Source organism: Castor canadensis, chromosome 13, assembly GCF_047511655.1.
Source record: "Castor canadensis chromosome 13, mCasCan1.hap1v2, whole genome shotgun sequence".
Classification (NCBI taxonomy): domain Eukaryota; kingdom Metazoa; phylum Chordata; class Mammalia; order Rodentia; family Castoridae; genus Castor; species Castor canadensis.
This window is the reverse complement of record NC_133398.1, coordinates 20,253,447-20,276,334: the sequence shown is the minus strand read 5'-3', so window position 1 is coordinate 20,276,334 and position 22,888 is coordinate 20,253,447. Positions and strand designations below refer to the sequence as shown.

Genomic DNA, 22,888 nt, shown 5'->3' with positions numbered 1-22,888 from the left:
TTTGGAAGTGAAAGTGAGGGACAGGAAGGTAGGAGGCGTGTGGTTTGCAAACAGGAAATGGAAGTCACGTTTGCAATCAACCCTCTGCTCTGTCTTTTTGAGCCTGATAGCAATTCGTTCTCATTGTATGGGTGGGAATATTGATGTTCTGAAAGGGGAAGGCATTTGACCAAGATCACCTAGGGATTAAGGCAGAGGCCAGGAAGACGATCTAGTACTTCTAAATCATGATTTAGGGTTCTGGTCTCTACCACACAGCTGCCTATGAAATGAAAGATTACCTCTACCCTGTGTTGACCTTGGTCTACACAGAGATCAGGAGGTCATAGTTAGAGGTGTCTACTGATGAGAAGAGGGCATTCACTCCTATGGCCCGATCAATCCAAAGTTAATTGAGCACCAGTGACAGGCCTTGTTCACACTGGCTGTGTATGTACAGCAGGTAATAAGGGCAACACTTGTTAAGCACTTAGTTTGTGTTAGGCACTGCTCTGAGTTAAATGTGACATTACTTGATTCCAAGAAGACTATTCCCATTTTCCAAGTATGGCATGGACAGCAAGAGAGAAGGACAGGCTTGGGACTCAGGCAGGCCAGCTTCAGACCTTTTTACCATTAGGCTGCATTTGCTGTTTGGTGACACATAGCTCTACCTGTACCCATTCTACTGGGTGAGGAGCTAATCCCTTCCAGTGAGGGTGCTGAGGAGGTCTCTGGAGAAAAAGGTGGTGTTGGAACTTGACCTTGGAGCTCAGGAAGGGGTGATAGCATGGACGAGTAGAGGCCCCTGCAGGCAAATGGGTTATAGAGATCAGGGGACACAAGACACAGCCTGTGACACGGTGGAGGCCAGTTTCACTACAGCTTCCATTCAGTGACTGCTTCTGCTTTTTTCACAGCCCAGACCAATCAGGCCACTTGGAAAGGCCTTTCCTGGCCTGGACCCTGTTGACAGTCACCCTTCCCTAAGGTCCAGCTTCATCTCTCCCTACTTCCCCTAGCCGCAGTCCCTTAGGTGAGCAATGGATGAGCTGTACTTGGTGCACGCGGACCCCTCTGCTTTGGAAACTTCCAGTTTCCTCCTTCGTAGCTTCATGCTCCCTTATTCCTTAACTGTGTGTGGAAACCTTTCTCACATTCCCCTCCCCCAACTGGGTGAAATGCTCATCTGCTATGCTCTTATGGCTCCCCGTTCTCCTGTCACTGAACACGTCATACTAGACCAGGCTTGGCTATTTTTCTCTCCCCACTAGACCATCAGATCTGGGAGAGCAGGTGTTAAGTCACATCTCTTCCCTGAGGCTGTTGCTCCTAACATGTATCTAACATCAACTAAAATAAGCATCAAACATATTTTTAAGAAATTCCAGCAAAGGATGGTTTTCATGTCCCTTTGGTTATCCATGCTTAGTTTAGCAAATCTATTAAGAAAGTGTTCTTTGAGATCACCCTAAATCTTTGCTATTATTACTTAATATTTCTCTTGATTATTTAGTAGCATATCATGGCATGGATAGATCACAGTTTGACCATTTATCCATTGAAGGACTTCAGTCCTTCAGAATTCCAGTTGAGTTATTATAAATCAAGCTGTTATGACCATTCATGTATAAATTTTGGTGCAAACTTGTTTTCATTTCTCGGGTATAAATTTCCAAGAATGACTCTACTGGGTTGTATGGTGAGCACATGTTTCCTTGTGTAGGCAATGAAGGAAATCCCTCCATTCCAGAGGGGTTGTATTATTTTACTCTCACCAGCAACGTGTAAAAGGTGCAACATCTTCTCCCTGGCATTTGTGGTTATCACTATTTTTTTTATTTTAACCATTCTGATAGGTGTACAGTAGTAGCCTACTGTGATTTTAACTTGCCTCTCATTAATGGCTAGTAATATGAACATCTTTTTATGTGCTTATATGTCACCTGTATATCCTCTTTGGCGAAAGAGACATCTGTTTTGGTTGCTACAATTACTTCTTCCTTTCTTCTGGATACTCTGTGAATTCAAAGACAGAAGGCAAACAACTTACTTATAAATGATGAATTACTATACTTGACTGTCTACTGTGTATAAGAAAGTGCTTTAGGTAAGGGCGATAAAACAGTGAAAAATAGACAAAACCCCTGCTTTCATAAGGCTTGTGCAGTAGTCCCTTCTTGTCCTCAGGGAATATGTTTTAAGACCCCTCCCAAGTGGATACCTGAAACCACAAATAACTAAACCCTCAACTTACGGTGTGGCTTATGATGGATGGGGTCACTCTCAATATGCCCATTGTAAGTTGGACACAGTGCATGGTGAAAATACATTTAATACACCTAACCTACCACACATGCTCATTTAGCAACAACATACACTGTAGAGTATCAGCTGTATGAGTGGCTGACTGGGACTGTGGCTCACCATTGCTGTCCAGCATCTCCAGAGAGTATCATCCTAGTATTACTAGCTGGAAAAAGATCAAAATTCAAAGAAGTAAAATTTATATTGAATATGAAAAATTGTAAGTCAAACCATCATAAATTGGCATCATATTTAAATACTGTTTTTCATCCTATGACAAAGTTAATTTATAAATTAGGCACAGTAAGAGAGTAATAACAATAACTAATAATAAAATAGAATTATTGTAACAATATACTATAATAAAATTACCAGCATCATTTCTCTTAATAGTCAATCTGATAATTGAGATAGCTAAGTGACTAGCAGGTGTGTAACATGGATACTTTGGACAAAAATGATTCATGTCCTGGAAGAATGGAGCAGGACAGTGTAGATTTTATCACATTACTCAAAATGGTGGGCAATTTGAAACTTATAAATCATTTATTTCTGGAATTTTCTGTTTACTATTTTTGGACTATGGTTGACTGAAGGTAACTGGAACTGCAAAAGTAGAACTGTGGTCACAGGGAGCCTATTTTATTACTATAGGGGAGATGACCAGCAAATAAAACACACAAGTTAGCTCATAGCATATTAGATACTCTTAAGTGGTTTAGGAAAAACAAAACAAAACACAGAGGAGGCAGGGAATTCTCTTAATTGCTATTTAAAATAAAGTGATCAGAAAAAAATCTCATTGAGAGGAGACATGTGAGTGACAACCTAAAGAAGGTGGGGGAGGTAGTGAGGGTGTTCAGGCAAAGGGAAACTCTGGCCTTGAAGCACGTATATATGGTATGTTCAAAGGGAATCGAAGTCAAAGTGGCCAGGATGGAAAGTGGATGAGGGTGGAGGGGTGACAAGATTAGAGCAGTAATGGAGGAGGCTGGCCATGTGCAGGACCTCCTGAGCCTGGGTAGGACTTATTTTCTCCTTCAGTGAAATGGGGGTTTCTAGTGTCTGAAACTGAAGAAAGGAGAAGTCTTTGATGGGACAAGGAAGATGGGGAGGAAGCTGGAGAGCTCAAATGGTAATGAGGGCCATTTAAGTGGATTTTTAGGTAACCACATGGTGATGACCAGTTGGTAGGTGGAAGAAGAGTCTGGATGCCCAGGGAGACACTTGAGAGGAGACATTAACTTGAGAGTCACTCCTGGAACAGCACTTGTCCCATAGTGGTCAAAGAGTCATTTCCTCCCATGGTTTCAAGCCCTATGCCTAAGGTTTTAGAAAAACATTACATTGAACCACTTGAAGTTTCCAACTCTGACCATTTTTGACATCTGATAATAATAGTTTCGTGTGGTTTACTCGAATAATATACTAATGTGCCTGATGTTACGTGGCCATCACAGTGAGGGTCTGAAACAGATTCCAAGGATCCAGTCCAGAAATACACCTGCAGCCCAACATACTGGTATGAGGTGATATGTAAGGACTGCCAACAACACACAACCTTTCATGATAGCTTTTGCTGCCTGATGAGTTCTAAAAGCATTTAGTTTTTTGAACCGTTCGAATTTTGTAGTGTTATTTTTATTATTATTATTTTATTATTATTGCTATTATTGTTGCTACCTGTGTGGCATCTGAGGGATTGAAAAAAGTCAATGAATGGAAATTACCGAGAGGCATATTTCAGCCCAATTTTAAGCCAATGTGAATATTATTCAAAGAAAAATTATGCTACTCCTAGCTCTCTGTTCCAAGGGCAAGGGCAGGACCTGAACAACCACTCACTGAGGATATTTTAGAGAAAACTCAACAATGGAGAGGTGATTGGAATTGATGCCTTTTACAGCTCTTGATCTCTCTGAAACAGGGCAATTTGAAATCATTTCTACTCTTTGGGCCTCATCCTGTCCATCTGTCAGATGGGGCTGGGAAATGAAGTTTGTGATTGCGTAGATGCATTGATAGTTCCAGGGTCTGTGCTTATCTGGCTCTCCCCAACCACTACACATCCTTGTTCACAGAGAAATCCTTCTGTGCCATATACCAAGTTCCCCAGAATGTGCCATAAGGGACTAGCCTGAACAGTTGAGAGGGCCAGCAGATGTTTTCCCTGTTGCTTCCTGAATTGGGAAAAGTCATTTTTAGTAATGACTTCTAAATATTGAAGCATGTGTTGACTTGTGCAACATCCCAGCCTTTCTGTAAGATTGTAGTGTGCAGCTCTGCTTTCCTGGAATGGTGTGGATGGTTGCCCTCACTGGTTCTTTTGGGAAATGAACTATTTGATGAAAGATAATTTTTTTCAACAGAAAAAAAATGCACCCATTTTGAATGGGAACCTTTTTGAAATATAGTTTAAACTTCTAAGGCAGTTTTTGAAAAGTGATTATAAGGGCTGGAGGGGTAGCTCATTGTGTTTGCCTAGCATGGACAAAGCCCAGGGGTGGATCCCAGCATGAAACAAATATAAAAGTAACGTAGTTTGATTTTAGAAAACAAAAAACCCAACAACAAAAGGAAACAGATAGCCATCAGGTCTTCTGCAGCTAACTGAACCACATAGATCAATTGTTTCTGTGCTGAAGGTGCCTTGAAAATCAGGTTTTTAGAATGTTTCTTCCTCTCTATCCTCAATCACTTTCTTTATAGTTTGCTTACATATAGCTACCCTTTGGATTGAGCAAGTTCCTAGCTGGGCCAGAACCAGCTCTCCCCCTTCCAAGCATAGCGAAACACTTGCATATGTTTAATGGAAGCAACATACAAGGAACAAAGAGCTTCCTGTGAGCAGTTGTCTCAGTAGCAAAAACCTGGTTGCACACCAAAAGCTGTCACCAGTATGGGCAGTGAAGACCCTGGAGAAGAGTCACTCAGTGGGGCATTGAGCAATCATTCAAGTGAAAGAACATCAGCAACTCAGCAACACACTTCAGTACAGGTGAGTCTTAGCATGATAATATCAAACCAGAAGTGAGTTCCCAAAGATTATATACAGGCAAGCTTACCTAGAGTTAATAATAGTATACACACACACACACACACACACACACACACACACACACACACAGGTACAGCTACTGTAAAAGGATTGCAGAGCAATGGTGAATCTAGGACTCAGGATGATGGAATGAGTGGGTGAGTTGAAGTGGTGGTAATGGGTTTCATATGACATCATTTGATACCCCTCAAGGTCCTAGCTCTTACATTGTTGATATATACTTATAATATTATAGTCAATTAACTAACTGACTAAATAAAAAGTCACAATCCAAGGATTATGATGATTCTAATTCTGTTTATCTGAGATCCAAAAATAAAAAAGAACTAAATCAGAGGTTGCCATGTGTAGTCCTAATAGACTTCCCAGTGAATTATGTGAATTTGGGGGGCTTTGTTCCAGATTCCTGAAGAATTTTAACATTTTTCTTCCTAAGCTGGGGAGGATGTGGCTTAAGTGGTAGATAGGCTGCCTAAAATTTTCCTATCCAGGCACAAGATGTTGCCAGATACATGAGGTCTTGGTGAGCCTGGCTCCATGGTTTCTTTAAAATGCCTGGCGATAGGGTTTGTCTTCGCTGATCGTGTGGTTCCAGTCTCTCAGATCTGTCTCTGGACAGGTGATGGGCTCTGGCTGGGAGAAGAGTGCCCACGTGGAGACAGGATGGCAGAGTGTGAGGGCTATTATTTATTGCCAACTTGATTGGATTGAGAAGTACATAGGAGATTAGCAAAGCACACCTCTGGGTGTGTCTGTGAGACATATCCAGAATGGATCATTAAATGGGGAGACCACCCCACCCAGAACATGGGTGATGCTACCCCATAGGCTGGGGTCCTAGAAGGAATAAAAATGAAAAAAAGGAGAAAGCCTCCATGTGCAGGCATTCTTTCTCTCTGGTTCTTCCTGGCTGCCATGATTTGAGGTGTTCTGCTCTATCATATCTTCCTCACTATGATGGACTGAAATCTCTGAAACCTTGAGCCAAAATGAATCATTCCTCCCTTAAGTTGTTTTGGTCAGGCATTTTCTCACAATGATGAATGGGTTGCCCAGAGGTAGAGAGATGTGCTAGGTGGTTCCACAAGTTCTGAACAAGCAAGGTGGAGCCCAAGGAACAGGGTGTGGTGGTACTTGTCTGTAATCCCAGCTACTCAGGAGGCAAAAGTAGGAAGATTGCAGTCTGAGGACAGGATGGGCCAAAAGCACAAGATCTTATTTAAAAAAAAAAATCACTAAAAAAGCAAAAGGATTAGGGTCATGGGCTCAAGTGGTAGAGCAGTTGCCTAGCAAGTATAAGGTCCTGAGTTCAAGCCCCAGTACTGCCAAAAAAAAATGGAGACCAAGGAGTCATGACCAAGCAACCAGACTATTTAATTGGATCATTATTGAACCCCTTCTTCTTTCTCTGGCCTGAATCTGGGAGTGTGGGAATTCTTTCATTCTTGAGGTACTTATTTCATGACCTAGATATCCCAAAAACTGGACATAGAAATACGACCCAGATCTGAGTATGGATATCACTATAATTCCATCGGTGAGGGTAGCACTACTCAACTGCACTGTACTGCCTCCCAGGGCTGTTCTGAGTTGAATGAATCTTGCTATTAAGAAGTAGAGCGCTATCCAAACAAAAAATCAATAAAGAAATCCTAGATCTAAAACGTACCATGGAGCAAATGGACCTAGTTGATGTCTACAGAACATTTCATCCAACTTCTACACAATATACATTTTTCTCATCAGCCCACAGAACCTTCTCAAAACCTGATCATATCCTAGGGCACCAAGCAAGCTTCAGCAAATATAAGAAAATAGAAATAATGCCATACATTCTATCTGATCACAATGCATTAAAACTAGAACTCAACAACAAACATGTAAACAGCTGGAAACTGAGCAACACATTGCTCAATAACCAATGGGTCATTGATGAAATAAAGGAGAAAATTAAAAGGTTCCTGGAAATTAATGAAAATGAAAGCACAACCTACCAGAACTTATGGGACACAGCAAAGGCAGTACTGAGAGGAAAGTTTATAGCCATGAGTGCATATATTAAAAAGACTGAAAGATCTCAAATCAATGACCTAATTATACATCTCAAACTCCTAGAAAAACAAGAACAAGCAAATCACAGAACAAACAGAAGGAAAGAAATAATAAAAATAAGAGCAGAAATTAATGAAATAGAAACAAAAAAAACCATACAAAGAATTAATGAAACAAAAAGTTGGTTCTTTGAAAAAAATAAACAAGATTGACAGACCCCTGGCAAACCTGACTAAAATGAGGAGAGAAAAAAAAACCCAAATTAGTAGAATCAGGAATGCAAAAGGGGAGATAACAACAAACACCATCAAAGTCCAGAAAATCATCAGAGACTACTTTGAGAATATTCTAATAAATTTGAAAATCTTGAAGAAATGGACAGATTTGTAGATAATTATGATCATCCCAAACTGAACCAAGAGGACATTAATCACCTGAATAGATCTATAACACAAAATGAAATTGAAGCAGCAATCAAGAGTCTCCCAAAAAAGAAAAGTCCAGGACCTGATGGATTCTCTGCTGAATTCTATCAGACATTTAAAGAAGAACTAATACCAACCCTCCTTAAACTGTTCCACAAAATAGAAAGGGAAGGAAAATTGCCTAATACATTTTATGAAGCCAGTATTACACTTATCCCAAAACCAGGCAAAGACACCTCCAAAAAGGAGAACTACAGGCCAATCTCCTTAATGAACTTCTATACAAAAATACTCAGTAAAATAATGCAAACCGAATTCAACAACACATCAAAAAGATCATATACCATAACCAAGTCGCTTCATCCCAGGAATGCAGGGGTGGTTCAACATATGAAAATCAATAAACGTAATAAACATTAACAGAAGCAAAGACAAAAACCACTTGATCATCTCAAAAGATGCAGAAAAAGCCTTTGATAAGATCCAACACCACTTCATGATAAAAGCTCTAAGAAAACTAGGAATTGAAGGAAAGTACCTCAACATTATAAAAAGCTATATATGACAAACCTACAGCCAGCATTATACTTCACGGAGAAAAACTGAAACCATTCCCTCTAAAATCAGGAACTAGACAAGGATGCCCACTATCTCCACTCCTATTCAACATAGTACTGGAATTCCTAGCCAGAGCAATTAGGCAAGAAGAAGGAATAAAAGGAATACAAATAGGTAAAGAAACTGTCAAAATATCCCTACTTTCAGATGATATGATCCTATACCTTAAAGACCCAAAAAACTCCACCGAAAAACTCCTAGACACCATCAACAGCTATAGCAAGGTTGCAGGATACAAAATCAACTTGCAAAAATGGTTAGCTTTTCTATATACTAATAATGAACAAACCGAGAAAGAATATATGAAACCAATTTCATTTACAATAGCCTCAAAAAAAAAATCAAATACCTAGGAGTAAACTTAACAAAGGATGTGGATGACCTCTATAAGGAAAACTATAAACCCCTGAAGAAAGAGATCGAGGAAGACTACAGAAGATGGAAAGATCTCCCATGCTCATGGATTGGTAGAATCAACATAGTAAAAATGGCTATATTACCAAAAGCAATCTACATGTTTAATGCAATTCCCATCAAAATCCCAATGACATTCATCAAAGAGATTGAAAAAAATCTATGCTAAAATTCATTTGGAAATAGAAGAGACCGTGAATAGCCAAGGCAATACTCAGCAAAAAGAACCATGCTGGAGGTATCACAATACCTGACTTCAAACTATATTACAAAGCAATAACAATAAAAACAGCATGGTACTGGCACAAAAACAGACATGAAGACCAGTGGAACAGAATAGAGGAGCCGGATATGAATCCACACAACTATACCCAACTAATTTTTGACAAAGGTGCTAAAAATATACGATGGAGAAAAGACAGCCTCTTCAACAAAAACTGCTGGGAAAACTGGTTAGCAGTCTGCAAAAAACTGAAACTAGATCCATGTTTATCACCCTATACCAGTATTAACACAAAATGGATCAAGGACCTCAATATCAGACTCCAAACTCTAAAGTTGGTACAGGAAAGAGTAGGAAATACTCTGGAATTAACAGGTATAAGCAAGGACTTTCTCAATGGAACCCCAGCAGCTCAGCAACTAAGAGAAAGTATAGACAAATGGGACTTCATGAAACTAAAAAGCTTCTGCTCAACAAAAGAAATGCTTTCTAAACTGAAAAGACCACCCACTGAGTGGGAGAAAATATTTGCCAGCTACACATCAGACAAAGGATTGATAACCAGAATATACAGGGAGCTCAAAAACTAAACTCTCCTCAAATGAATGAACCAATAAAGAAATGGGCAAATGAACTAAACAGAGCTTTCTCAAAAGAAGAAATTCAAATGGCAAAAAAACACATGAAAAAATGCTCACCATCTCTAGCCATAAAGGAAATGCAAATTAAAACCACACTAAGATTCCACCTCACCCCTGTTAGAATAGCCATCATTAGCAACACCACTAACAACAGGTGTTGGCGAGGATGCGGGGAAAAAGGAACCCTCTTACACTGTTGGTGGGAATGTAAACTAGTACAATCACTCTGGAAAAAATTTTGGAGGCTACTTACAAATCTAAACATTGATCTACCATTTGATCCAGCAATACCACTCTTGGGGATATACCCAAAAGACTGTGACACAGGTTACACCAGAGGCACCTGCACACCCATGTTTATTGTGGCACTATTCACAATAGCCAAGTTATGGAAACAGCCATTGATTCGAGAAGAATCAATTCAGAATTTAACACATATGTAAAGGAAAGCAATGCAAGGAATCTCCCACTATAGCTACCCTTATCTCAAGCAGCAAAAATATTAATATTTTAGTATTAATTAAAATATTACCACTTATTAATATTTATACTCTCTCTTCAACAAAATTAGAGATAAGGGCAGAACAGTTTCTGCTCAGAGGTGGGGTGGTGTGGGGGAGAGAGGGTGGTGTGTGGGAGAGTGGGAGAGATGGGGGAGGGGACACGGGAGGCGGGGAGAGATGACCCAGACATTGTATGCACATATGAATAAAAGAAATAAAAAAAGAAAAAGAAACAATAAAAAAAAAAAAGAACTAGAGAGCTAAGCTGTAGATTGCATCCACATGGGCAGATTGGGCAAAATTAGAGCTCCGACTTCTGAGTGGGTTCAACCCACACCTCAATTCCCACAGCCTTATCACATTGCATTTTCATGGTTTATTTATATAGGCACTCCCATGCAGTAGCCTGTAAACATCTCAAAGAGGATATCTGGTTTATTGCCAAGTCTCCCAAGTTCAGGCATAGGCGGATGCTAAATAAATGTTTTTGTTTTTTTTTATGCATTGCACCTTGTGGTCAGGGCCCAATGAATGGGACCTCAACATGGGAACAGGTTATCAAAGGTTGGGAGGATCCAGGGGAGTTCAGAAAGGATGGTGGGAGTTTAACTTGATCTCTGAAATGCATTCCATGGATGGAGATAGGGGCAGAGTAGGGATGGAACCAGGGGGTGTTGGTGGCTGTTGATATTAGTGGTGTGGTGATATTCAAAGTAAATAACCACAACTGCATGCCTGCTATCCATTAGAGTAGACTCTGGCTATAAACAGGATTGCCACCTCAGTGCCTATAAGCTTCAGGTCAGCCTAAGAGACAAACAGGGGTCTGGTTTGGGGGTGAGGCCAAGGTAGAACAGGAGTAAATGTTTTAGCATCACTGCCTGTATTCCAGCCTTGGATCAGGATCTTTATGTATACAATGGTTTTTGATTCTCACACAACCTTGGTGATTAGTCACAGTTACTCCATTCTGAAGAGCAGGAAATGGACCCAGAAAAGTGATGCTCCTTGCTCAGGATTGCCAAAAAGTGAGAGGCAAAGCTGGAGCTGAAGCTGAATCCAGCCCCCAAGTCTGTATTCTGTTCCTTCTACATGGTATGGCCATTGGGGGTCATGTCCAGAGCCAAGTGTGAGGCAGAAGTCATTAGCTACTTCAGGGGAGTTGTCGGGTTGGAGCAGGGGAGAGTGTGAGGTTGGAGCAGGACATGAGGTTGTAGTAGAGGGAGGGCATCTTCTTAGGCTGGGGTGGATAATGCTCCCTATTAGGGCATCCATGTTCAGGAGCATTCAATCTGGAGTTTGTAACTCCCCAAGAAAGTTCATTGTGGTCACATGCTGATAGTGGCCTTTCCAGGGAATGTCTGGAACTGGACACACAGCAGACTCTGTGGAAGACAGTGTTGGCTTAGAGCCAGGGCCAAAGACAACAGTTTTGGAATTTATGGGGAGGAGGCTGAGCACAGGACTTCAGCAGATAGGTCTGGCAACGGGTAACTGTGATTAAGTGGTACAAACTACTATTGGGACGAACAGAAAGTGACCAAAAAGAAGGAAAAACAAAGAAAAATAATTAAAAACTGCAAATGTCATTGAATAAGTAAATGGGTTTCATACCAGTGTGAGTGAGAAGCCGAGGGACTAGTTTTCATTAAAAAAAATCTGAGTTACATAACATCGATGAAGGCGATGTATGTGAGGGACAGACAGAGGGACTGGTGGGAAAGAGAAGCAAGGAACATAGAACAGAGATTGACAGAGAAGGAGGCAGCAATGCATAGAGACAAAAGAAATGCAAGTACAGTGAGACAGAGACACATAGAAAGATGAGAAGTCAGAGATCCAGGGACAGGTGAAAACCAGGATGGAGAGACTCAGACACAGGGAGATAGGGACAGAAAGGGGCAAGGGGAACAGTGACACAGATGCCCAATTCACACCCATGTTAAGTGTAGAAAACACATATGAATTTCCTGAGAGGGGCTATAATCCTGGGTTCCGGTCTCCCCGGCAGGATGGGTTCTTTTGCTTAGCTAAAAGACTGGATGGTCCTATGAGTCTGTGCTTTTTTCACCTTTTTAGTCCATTCAGACTGCTATTGCAAAATTCCTTGGACTGGGATATTTACAAGCAATAGTTCTTTGCTCTGGGGGCTGAAAAGTCCAAAATAAAGGTGCAGCACATTCAATGCCTAGCAAGGAGTCAAAGCATGGAAACTTCTTGCTGGCTTCTTACATAGTGGAAGGGGCAAGTCATCTTTTTTGAGGTACTGGGAATTAAACTCAGGGCCTTGTGTTTGCTAGGCAGGTGCTCTTCTACTTGAGTCATGCCCCTAACCCTTGTATTTTGTTTTGACCAGTCCTCAAGCCTTGTTATAAGGGCACCAATCCAAATCATGAAGGCAGAGATTAGGTGACTTTTCCCATCCCAAGGTTTCCAGCTCTCTGTTGAAGTTATTCCACTGATTATGGAGAATCTCAAGTTACTGATACTCCTTGTTTTATGCGACAGGGTGTCACTATATACCTAGGCTGCCTTTGAACTTGCAATCCTTCTGCCTCAGCTTTCTTACATCACATCCAGTTTTCTGTTCTTTTGAATGTTGGAGCCAGTACTGGGCAAGAATCTCACAGGGAGATGATGCCACAGGGAATCAGACAATCATACCATGAGTGGTCCGTCTCCATCTTGGAGCTCCATCAGACTCTGTGGCCACTGAATTCGCTGTGGCCACCGGGAGAGAGGAAGCACACCTCTAATCAGATCTCTCCTCCTGGGACTTACTGTGTCTTTATGCTCAAAGTCTTTTCACAACCTCATCTTTTAGTCCTTGGTATCCAGAAGAAATTGGCTCTTCTCTAACACGAAGACGAAAAAAGGCTGCCTACTTTCTTGGACTTTGAATGAGTGAGAAATAAACCTTTATTGTGTTGATCCACTGAAATTTTTAGAATTTGTCTGTTTTAGCAACTAGTCCATTATCTTAATGTAGAAATTGGTATCAGTAATAGAGTGCTTTGTAATAACAGGGGCTGGAAAACTGAGCTGGAGAGTAGAAAGGCGGAGACCAGGTTGTGTGACAGCAAGGTATTTGTGAATTTGTCACCTGTGATACCTCAAAGACAGGTTCTTTGTTTTCTGAACTCATTAGTCCAAGGAAAAGGATAGACAAAAGAGTAGCAGCAGCAAGACTAACTATTAGATGAGTTGTGTGAAGGAATTAAGAGGAATACTAAATGCAGAAATGAGGGATGTTGGGGGTGGAGTTGCACCAGCAGACTGTTCTAGACATCACAGAATGAGAAACTAGATTTAAAAAGGATCTAATTGGTGCTGAACACGGTGCCACAGGCTATAATCCCAGCACTCAGAATGCTGAGGCACGAGAATCTCAAGTTTAAGAAGGCCAATCTGGACTGCATAGCAAGATTCTGTTTCAAAAAGAAAAAAAAAAAGATTTAAGAGGCAAAGACTGAGGAAAATCTCCTATCTGGAAAAATGGCTCAGGGTAAAGATCAAATTAAAAGTGTGACCTTCTCATTGATTTTTCCATAGAATGTCAAGTAGCTGCCATTAGCTAGCTTGGGCTAGACAGTGTTTGAGATTTAAAACAGCTTTGGGACACCAGCCTTTCATGACCAGAAAAATGAATTAAGAAAACTACACACACTCACAGGGAGGCAAATCCCTAACTCGCACTTCTTACGTGTTCAAGGAGGATCACGTGAACAATCCCCTCCCGCACAAAGGTGGTGCTTTGGGGTCCTGAGGATAATGACTGAGGGTGAGCTTCCCTGAGAGAATGTGTGCAGTCTTCCACCAGATGGGAGACTGTCTAGTAGTATTTCAGAACTGCTCTGGATTTGTGGCTTTCTCATGTGCCTCATGTTTTTTAGCAGGTGTTTATTGAGAATTTCTTGTCCCTGTTCCACCATCGTATCTCACACACATGGTGTGTGTGGTGGGAAGTAGGGGGTGTTGAGAGAAAGGGATGTGTAATATGTGCTTAGAGATCTGAGTTCTAGGGCAAAGATCCTCAGCAGGGAGCCATTTGACCAGGGGACATTTTTGTTTGTCACCACTGGAGGTGGAAGTGCTTCTGACATCCAATGGGTAGAGACCAGGGATACTCAAAAGCATTCAACAATGCATAGGACAGACTCTTACAACAAGGGTTTAACCTGTCTAAAATGTCAACATTACCCAGGTTGAGAAACTGGTCTAGGGAAGAAAAGGTGCAACATCGTGACTAACAGCCACTTATGGGAATTCACCTTCAAAGCAGAGGGCCTCAGGGTTCATGCTCATTCCTTCAATAGATACTGGTGTCTGCAGGAGGTTTGGGGGAGGTGGACGGTGGGGACTTCTCAGGGTAATTAATGCTTGTTGCTGCAATCATCCACCTCCCTAAATCTCAGTGTTGTAAAGAATAAAGGATTATTTTTCATATCAACTGGGAACATCTGATTTTTTTTTCCCTGATCAACATTTTATATACATATGATTGACATTGGGATCCTGGTCATGGACTAATTTTCCTCATTGATGTGGCTACTAGGTAGCTCATTAAAACAACTAGTCATTCCTACTTACTAGTAGTCCCTGGATCATCACAGTATTTGATTCTCATTTTCCCATTGTTCTTATTCTTCTTTACCTCCCTTTACTGTGCAGTACATACTTTGTCTGTTCCCTTAATACTTTTGGGGTGACATGTGCTGTAAAGCAGGTGAATGGATGAAAAGCATTCTGGCTAGCAGACGGCTGCTGTGAAAGAGAAATCAGGGAAGCAGTAAGTATCTCTTTCCTTCTTTAAAAAGGAAAGTGGGGCTTTGGGTCCAGGCTTGAAGATTTACAGAATTGAAACTGTTTGGGTTTGGGACCTTGTGACAACTTTTCTTTTTTACTCCATAATTTAAGTTACCTCTTTCAAGTTGTCATTTTAACAACCCAGTGTCCCACTTGTTTTTGCTGGAGACAGGAAGGAGGTAAGACAATTTTTCCTCCAAGGTCTTTTGGGGAATCACTTCATGCAAATATGTCTGTCTCAGAAGGAAACTGCCTGAGTTCAGTCCTCTGCTCAATCCTGAGAAGGCAATGTGCAGAGTGGGGCTTTCTGTTTTATGTTTCCAAATATAAAATATAAGAGTCAGGAGACCAGTCACATACTTGCTGTGTGACTTCAGTCTACATGCACATCCCCTCTCTGATTTCCAGAAAAAGTGGACTGAGCATCCATCCAGATTGCCAGTTCTTGTGTGTGCACCAGGGAAGTGAGCTGTTCCAGGGAAATGCATTTTCTGATGATCTGGGCTGAGTGGGATTTTGGTGACACCCAAACTTGATGTTGAGAAAAAGTTGGTCTAGTTTCCTATAAACATGGGGCAAATAGTGGGTTTGGAGGCCCAGGTTGGGGTCTTGTAGGTCTTGGGGTCTTGACAGTCCTGCTGCTGGCTTCCATACCTCCCTCAGTTGTGTGACTGGCCTGACCATGTAGGCCCCTCAGAGCCTTGCCATCATTGGTCACCATAGGATGACAGCAATAAAACCATAAGCTGGAAGACAAAAGATACACTTCTCATAAAGTGCAGAACACAGCCTCCAATGCCTATTGTTGATCACTGTCCTTAATTGGGTCAGACTCAGCTGAGCCTGGGATCCTTTTCCCTGGCCCCCATTGATGATGGTCCTCATTCCCCTCTTACGAGCCACTTTCCCAAACAAAATGACAAGAAGAGTCCAGACATAACACCCCCGAACTGAGCTTCCAGACAGCCAGCTCTCAATCTACATGGTCTTTTTCCTCTCCATCCAATCCCTTCTCAAGACACAAGCTATTTTCCCTTTTTAGGCTTTCATTTTCTTTTCTATGAAATGAGTAAATTAGATCATCTCAAACCTAATTGATTTCCATCCCATCCCTCTTTAGATATTTTATATTTGGTGAAAGCAGGACTTCTCAACCTTGACATTTTTGACTTTTTAGACTAGATAATTCTGTGTTCTGTGCACTGTCAAATAGTCTAGAATCTTTTTATTTTCTCCCCTCTAGACACCAGTAGTACTCCTTTCCCCAAGTTGTGACAACCCAAAATGACTCTAGACATTGCCAATGTCTCCTGGGGAGCAAAACTGCCTCAGTTGAGAAGCCTGACATAGAGTACTTAAACATCACTCGTCCTTGTACCAGTCACTGTGCTAAGAGATACCCATGCCCCAATCATAACATCCTTGCAAAGTGGGTCTTTTTATCCTCTACTTTGCAAAGGAGGGCTACAGATTGCTAATAAATGATGAGGCTGGGATTAGAAACTAAGTCTTTCCCACTTTAGAGCCTGTGCGCTAAACCTATTTCTTTTTTTAAATTATCTTGCAGTACTGGGGATTGAACCCAGTGCCAGACACTTGACGGGAAAGTGGTCTACCTCTTAAACTACACACTTAGCCCAGGGATGGTCTTCTGAAGAGCAAGGCAATACAGTTTATTTAGGAAAAACATAAGTTTTGGAGCCAGGCAGACCTGATTTGGAATCAACTCCATGCTGATGGGTTCCCCCAACACTGACTCCATTTCTGCCATTATTAAATTGGGGGTAAAACTGGTCAGGCTGGTTGTTGGAGGATGGACTGAGGTGGAGAGACATCTGGGACATGGCTTTCATTCCTTCCCACAGCCTCAGGTGTGGTTGTGTCAGTGTTTTTGGGTCGATGGAGACCTGTTGCCATCATATATAACACCGTTGCTGGTCCCGCCTTTCCTGGGGTGTCTAGGCCTTTCTTCTGAGCTCCAGAACAGCATAGACAGAAATCTTCAGGTAAACCCATGCTCAATACAACCAAGACTGGAAAAGCCATGTTGCCCCAGTCTGCAACTCCCCCATGTCTCCTTTCTCAGTGACCAGCAGAGTGGTCCTAAGGGGTGACTCTGGAAGCCATTCTTGACTTTTCCCAGCTCTTCTCTCACAGACAAGCGGTAACCATGCACTACCCTTGAACTTGCTAAGTCCCCAGCCTTTCCTCTGGGCCAGGCCACCAGGCCCTTCACTTGACCTTCTGACAGTACTTTCACTCTTATCTCATTACCCCTTCTGTAGGTGCATCTAGAATCATCCCTCCACTTTACCTCTAACAGGGTTTCTGCCTCCTATTTTGCCTCCTCAACCAGCACATAAAGCTCTTCTCATCCTGGCTCCAGAGACCTTTGCTCTCTCTCTCTTGCTCTCTTTCTCTCTCTCTCTTTTAGCCTCGTGGGATGTCTCATAATTTCTTCATAGACATCATACTCCCAATTCTCTTTGGTTATCTAAATATGCTGTTGCCTAGTATAGAACACTTCTCTGCCACTCTGACTTTGGCCTAGTGATTCTTTTAAGCCTTAGCTTAGGGTTCATTTCTACTTGGGAACCTTGTCTGATCCCTGAACCTGGATCAAGAACTTCCTCAGGGGTCTTCCACTCTAGCATTTCCTGCTCTGTGCTGTTCCCATTAGTTGACATGTTTGTCTTCCCCCTACACTGAGACTTTTTGAGGCCATCTAGGGTGTTGGTGTGTTTAAAATTTTATAATCTCTGGTACCCAGCATAGACATTGTTATAATAAATGTTTATAACACGAGCAAATGATAACTGGTATTGTGTGGTTAGAGGGTAGCTGTAAGAAGGAGGGGAGAAATGAAGGTGGTGAGGTATAGACTCCCACAAATTAAAGGATTGGCTGGGATTGGCTCAGAGTCTCCTCTTTCCACCTTGAAATCGCTGGTAACTCGTTTGAGAGGTGATCCTGTTCGGTGGAAATGTGACTCAGAGTAACTATCTTTGATATTAAGAAAGATAAGAAATTAACCTTATATCCAACAAGAAGGCAGTGTTTCCCTTCTGTGTTCTAAATGACAGATGGGGAGGGCTAAAGTGCCAGGAGCTATATGACCTATGATTCATGCTTAGCCTAGCCGTTAGAGTTTGACAAGTCCATGTGATGATGTAACTTGAAAGGCCAGGTGAGTGTTTGGAATGCTTTAGAGCAGAGTTTCCCAACCTTGGCAGAGAGGACATTTGGGCTAGATAATTCTTGTTGTGGGGGGCTGTTCTGATGCATTGCAGCATCCTTGGCTTTTACCCCCCCCAGACATTGCCAGATGTTCTCTGTACAGAGGACAAAGATGGTCCTGGTTCAGAATCACTGCCCTGGGGCATTAGAAGTGGGGCCCATCTGATGGAGCCAAAGAAGCCTTGGAGGCAGTTGGCTTTATAGTCCATTGCCAATTCTGCCATGTAGTGAGAGTGTTTTATACATCCTATCTGAATTCAACTTTGGACAAATAGCTTATCCTCTCTAGATTCCAGCCATCTTCTCATAAGTAATAGAACAGTCAGGTCCCGGAGGTTGTGGGTATTTTTCTAAGTCAGTTCTGGTGTTAGGAGTGATCTGGAAGATGTGTGAACTGAAATATTTAGATAGGGACAGTAGCTTAGCAACCAACCTTGGACAATAAAATTCAGGCCCCTGCTTGTTTGGATAACTTATTTCCACTGACCAATACTACTCTTTCTCTCTGGGATTGTCAAGAGAGACAAGGTTCTAGTGAGGAATCTGTTCCATTCTGTCACTTCTTAGCTGCCCTTCTTCCTCAGCAGCTTAGACTATCAGGACTGGAAAATGGTCTGAGACCTTTGTTATTGAAGAAACCAAGGCTCAGAAAAAGAAACTTGACCTCAAGTCACATAGTGAGTTAGCCTAAAAATTGGTTCTTACTGCCCCAAGTTTCTGTTATGCTTCCTCCCATTCTGAGAACCCATTTCTCCATTTGCTGAGCCTTGAGTGGAACTCTGTTGTAGACTTTTGCTGGTATTTCATTTTATATCATTGAAACTTCTATGCCTTCAGTTTTGTACTTCCTGCCTCCTGCTTTCTGTGGGTGAGAGCTAGCTAATGCAAAAGTAGGGGCACTTCAGCGAGAAACCATGGGCTTGTATCACCTCCCAAGTGCAACTTTCAGCTATTAATGAGCCTTAACTGAATGACATGAAACTAATGGTAGTAGTGTGAAGGGCTGGGTTAGACTCAGAGTAGCTAGAGCTTTTTGGGAAGTTCCCCATCTCTGGAGGACATCTACACACCAGAGTTGTTTCCTATCATGTGATTTAGAAGAAAGTGAGTTTTAGGCTTAGGTTCAAATCTCAGCTCTATCACTTCATAGTTGTGTGAATTTACCACAAAAATAATGCTATTTTTGAATGGTTCCTGTGGGCTGATTATGTTACTTTTATTATCAATTTCTACAAGGATGCAAAAAACTGAATCACAGAGAGTTGATGATACAAAATTACGTAAGATAACCAAGTTAGAAGTAGCAGAGCAAGAAGTTAAATCCAAGGCAATCCAGACGACTACACTGAGATTTTTAAGCAATGATAGGTGGGGCCTAAGCACCCTATACTTCAGTGTAGTCTGCTGAGTAGGGATCATAATACCTCCTTGGAACTGCTGTCAGAGGTAAAGATGATATGTGTATAGCACTTGGGAACCCCTGAGTGTCTGGTAGATACCCAGTCTTTTCAGCACAGATCATTCTAATTTAATATTAGTTGTGGTTTATTAAGTGCTAACTTGGTGCTGGCAACTGGCAAGTGAGTTTACATATGTGATTCCAGTTAAGTTTGCAACAACTATATCAAGTCAGCATTGTTTTCTTTATATTCCCACTGAAGAAATCAAGACAGAGAGAATAAGGAAATTACCCAAGTTAAAAAAGCAAGGACTTGGCATTCAGTGCTTATATTCAACTCCAAAGTGGCTTTCTTGCCCCCCAGACTGTGCCGAGCCCTCTAATTACAGAAAGCCAGAAGTGAGCTTCAAAAAATCTCTCATGCACCCCAAGTTATTCCCCTTCACACTTTGCACCTTTACGTATGGAGATATATCAAATTTTTGTCTTAATTACTAGATCTCTTCCTGTTCTGGAGGCTGGTGACTTGAGGACCATTTGAGTTCTTTTAAGCCTTGAGGATTTTGAAGTCAATTCTTGTTTATCCCTGGTGACTTTCTAATTTAAACTCACATCCTTTCCTCTTCCATTGTGCCCAATATGGCCTCAGGGACTTCAGACTAATCTTTATCTGAACTGGAGTGAGATCTAATTAAAGATCTTCATGGTCTGGTTGCACACAGCAACCTCATTTTCCCTACACCCTCTCCTCCTTGAGCCCCTTGTGACTCACAGCTTCTTGGACCCCCTGAACTTTTTAACCAGTCAGGCTCCTCTCCTCAGTACTTCCAAATAGGAACCAGCCCCATTTTCACCTGATTCAAACATTTCTTTTCTCCAAGGCCACATCAGCAGATGTGGGAAAGTTGAGTGGTGTCAGAGTCACATTTTTCAGACCAAAAGCCAATTTTCTGTTTGTATCTATAAGAGCCCAACATGGTGCTCCAAACTGCAGGTCCTGATATTTGCCTGGGGACAAAACAGGAAACTGTATGTGGCATAAAGGCAGGGGCTGTAGAGATAGAGACCAGGTGTGAATCCCAGTTCTCTGATCTTGGGCAAGTCATACCAGACCTCTCTTGAGCTTCTGCTTTTGGGGAACTGGAGACATCAGTGTAGTTCTGAAGACTTAAGTAGATCACAACCATGAAAGCACTTAACATCGCAACATTTGGTCTCAGCAGATGTTGATTAATCTCAGTGGCTGTTCTTCTCTGATTGAATCTTGCATGCATCTTTACTGTATCTCTTCAAGTCACTGAGCACTTTCACACTGGCTGTGATTCACTAGGTGTGTGCATACATTCTCCTGCCACTTGGAGCTCCTGGAAGAGAGGCTTTGAAACAGACTCAACTTTGAATTCCCAGAAAATCTTGTATAGAAATGATTGATAAATTGTTGTTCAATAATGAATAAATGAATAATGCCTTTGGGAGAAAGAGGGCCCTATGTGCACCAGTAAAGAAATGTGTGAAGGGAGACAGAATTCTGTCTTTCTGTCACAGCTGCATCCCATCACTTGGCTTAGTGACAGCTAAGAGCCAGTATTCAACAAATACCTCCTGGATAAATGAATATGGGCTCCCAAAACATTTAGCATATTACAATGCATGGCTCTCACTGATGCAGACACCATTTAGTTTCAGAAAGAGAAACTAAGGCCCTGGGATAGAAAAAGATTGCCCAGTGTCACATAGTGACTCAATGGTAGGTTACCTGGTGTATAGGGTTATCCATAACCTGGTCTCACATAGTGTTTGGTTGACTGTGGTTGACTTGGTGTGGTCAGTGAGAACTGAATTTGTACCAATTCTCTTGCTTCTGATGACTGGCAGGGGCTGGGCCAATCAGTGGATGGAAGGGACAGAATGTTCAAGGGACATAAGCATTCATGTAGTAATCCATTTGCATTTGGTTCTCTTTGGGCTGAGATTCAGAGCATTCATAATTCAAGCTGTGAGGTTTGGAAAAGAGCCTTTTTATTATTTTTATAGTGTGTAGCTTGATTTTTAACCACGTGGAGCTCTACAGCAAGATTCCTCCCACTCCTCTCCCTGCCCCACTCCTTTACAAAGTTTGCTAAATCATCTAGTTATGTTTTTCTTGGAGGCACTCTTATTGGGAAAAGTCTTGCCTTACAAACCATCTAGGTATGGTGTGTGGTTTACAACAATAGTTGAAGCCAACTTTTATTCTCCTGATTTTAAATTCACTGTGTTTTCTTTTATTCATGTCTGCTTTGAAGAATTAATCTTCCCTGTGACTCAGGTACATAAAAAGTAAGACTGGAACTAGAATGTAAACTTCCTAAGAGAAGAGACTATTGTGTAACCACTGTGCCCTCAGTGCCTAGAATATGTCCCCTTGTATGGTAAACATTCAGGGAGTGAATTAATGAACCAGCTTTTAGAGAATGGAAAAGAATTCCAGGAACTGGTGCTGTGAGCCCAGAAGCTCTTTGTAATCTTGCTCATTAGCAACTGTGTAACCTTGGGTAAGTGTTTTACTCTCTCTGGATTTCTGGTTCATCTGTAAAATGAGGTGGGATGAGCAGGTGTAAAGTGGGTTAAAGACAAAAAAGGATATGAAAGTTTTTTTTTTATAATTTCTCTGGGAAAATCTGGAGATGTTTGTTTTTGTCAATAGTGGATAGTCAACTTTTCAGGTGGCTGATGACTGGTGGGTTATAGTTACTTCAGACTTGTTTTAGTGGCAAAGACTGAGCTGTTTCCCAGAACTATACTATAAAGCTGATGGTAGTGATGAAAGCCTGCAGGCGGTCTGTGCTGTGAGCAGCACCCAGACTCCATTGTAGTGACCTGGGAAAAGCTATGAGAGCCACACGAGGCCACGATGTGGCTCTGGATGAGCAGCTTGGTAAGACTTCCAATTGAAAGCTAAGGACTTCCCAGGCCAGATTTGTGTTCACAAAGGGTGGAAAGCAGGATGGGGGAAGGCAGAGAATATTGGGGCTGAGAGTTTGTGAGAAAACAATTGAAAAAATGAATCTGTCAAGTTTATCCTTGACTTCTTAAGAGTTGTATGATCTTGGACAAGTCATTTGTACAAAAATAAGGCACTGTTTCAGTCCCCCTAGGGGACAGAAATAGGTATTAGTCAGTGTCTGTTCTCACAGACCTAAGTGAAGCACACAGGTAAATGAATGGTGCCACTGAGAGTAATGAT

At 41.7% G+C, this 22,888-nt stretch overlaps 1 long non-coding RNA gene across 1 annotated transcript in view; it reads left to right on the top strand.

The window, feature by feature from the left end:
* Positions 1–22,888, top strand: part of LOC141415622 (uncharacterized) — a 173,015-nt gene that overhangs the window by 96,245 nt on the left and 53,882 nt on the right. The gene's annotated exons all lie outside the window — the stretch shown is intronic.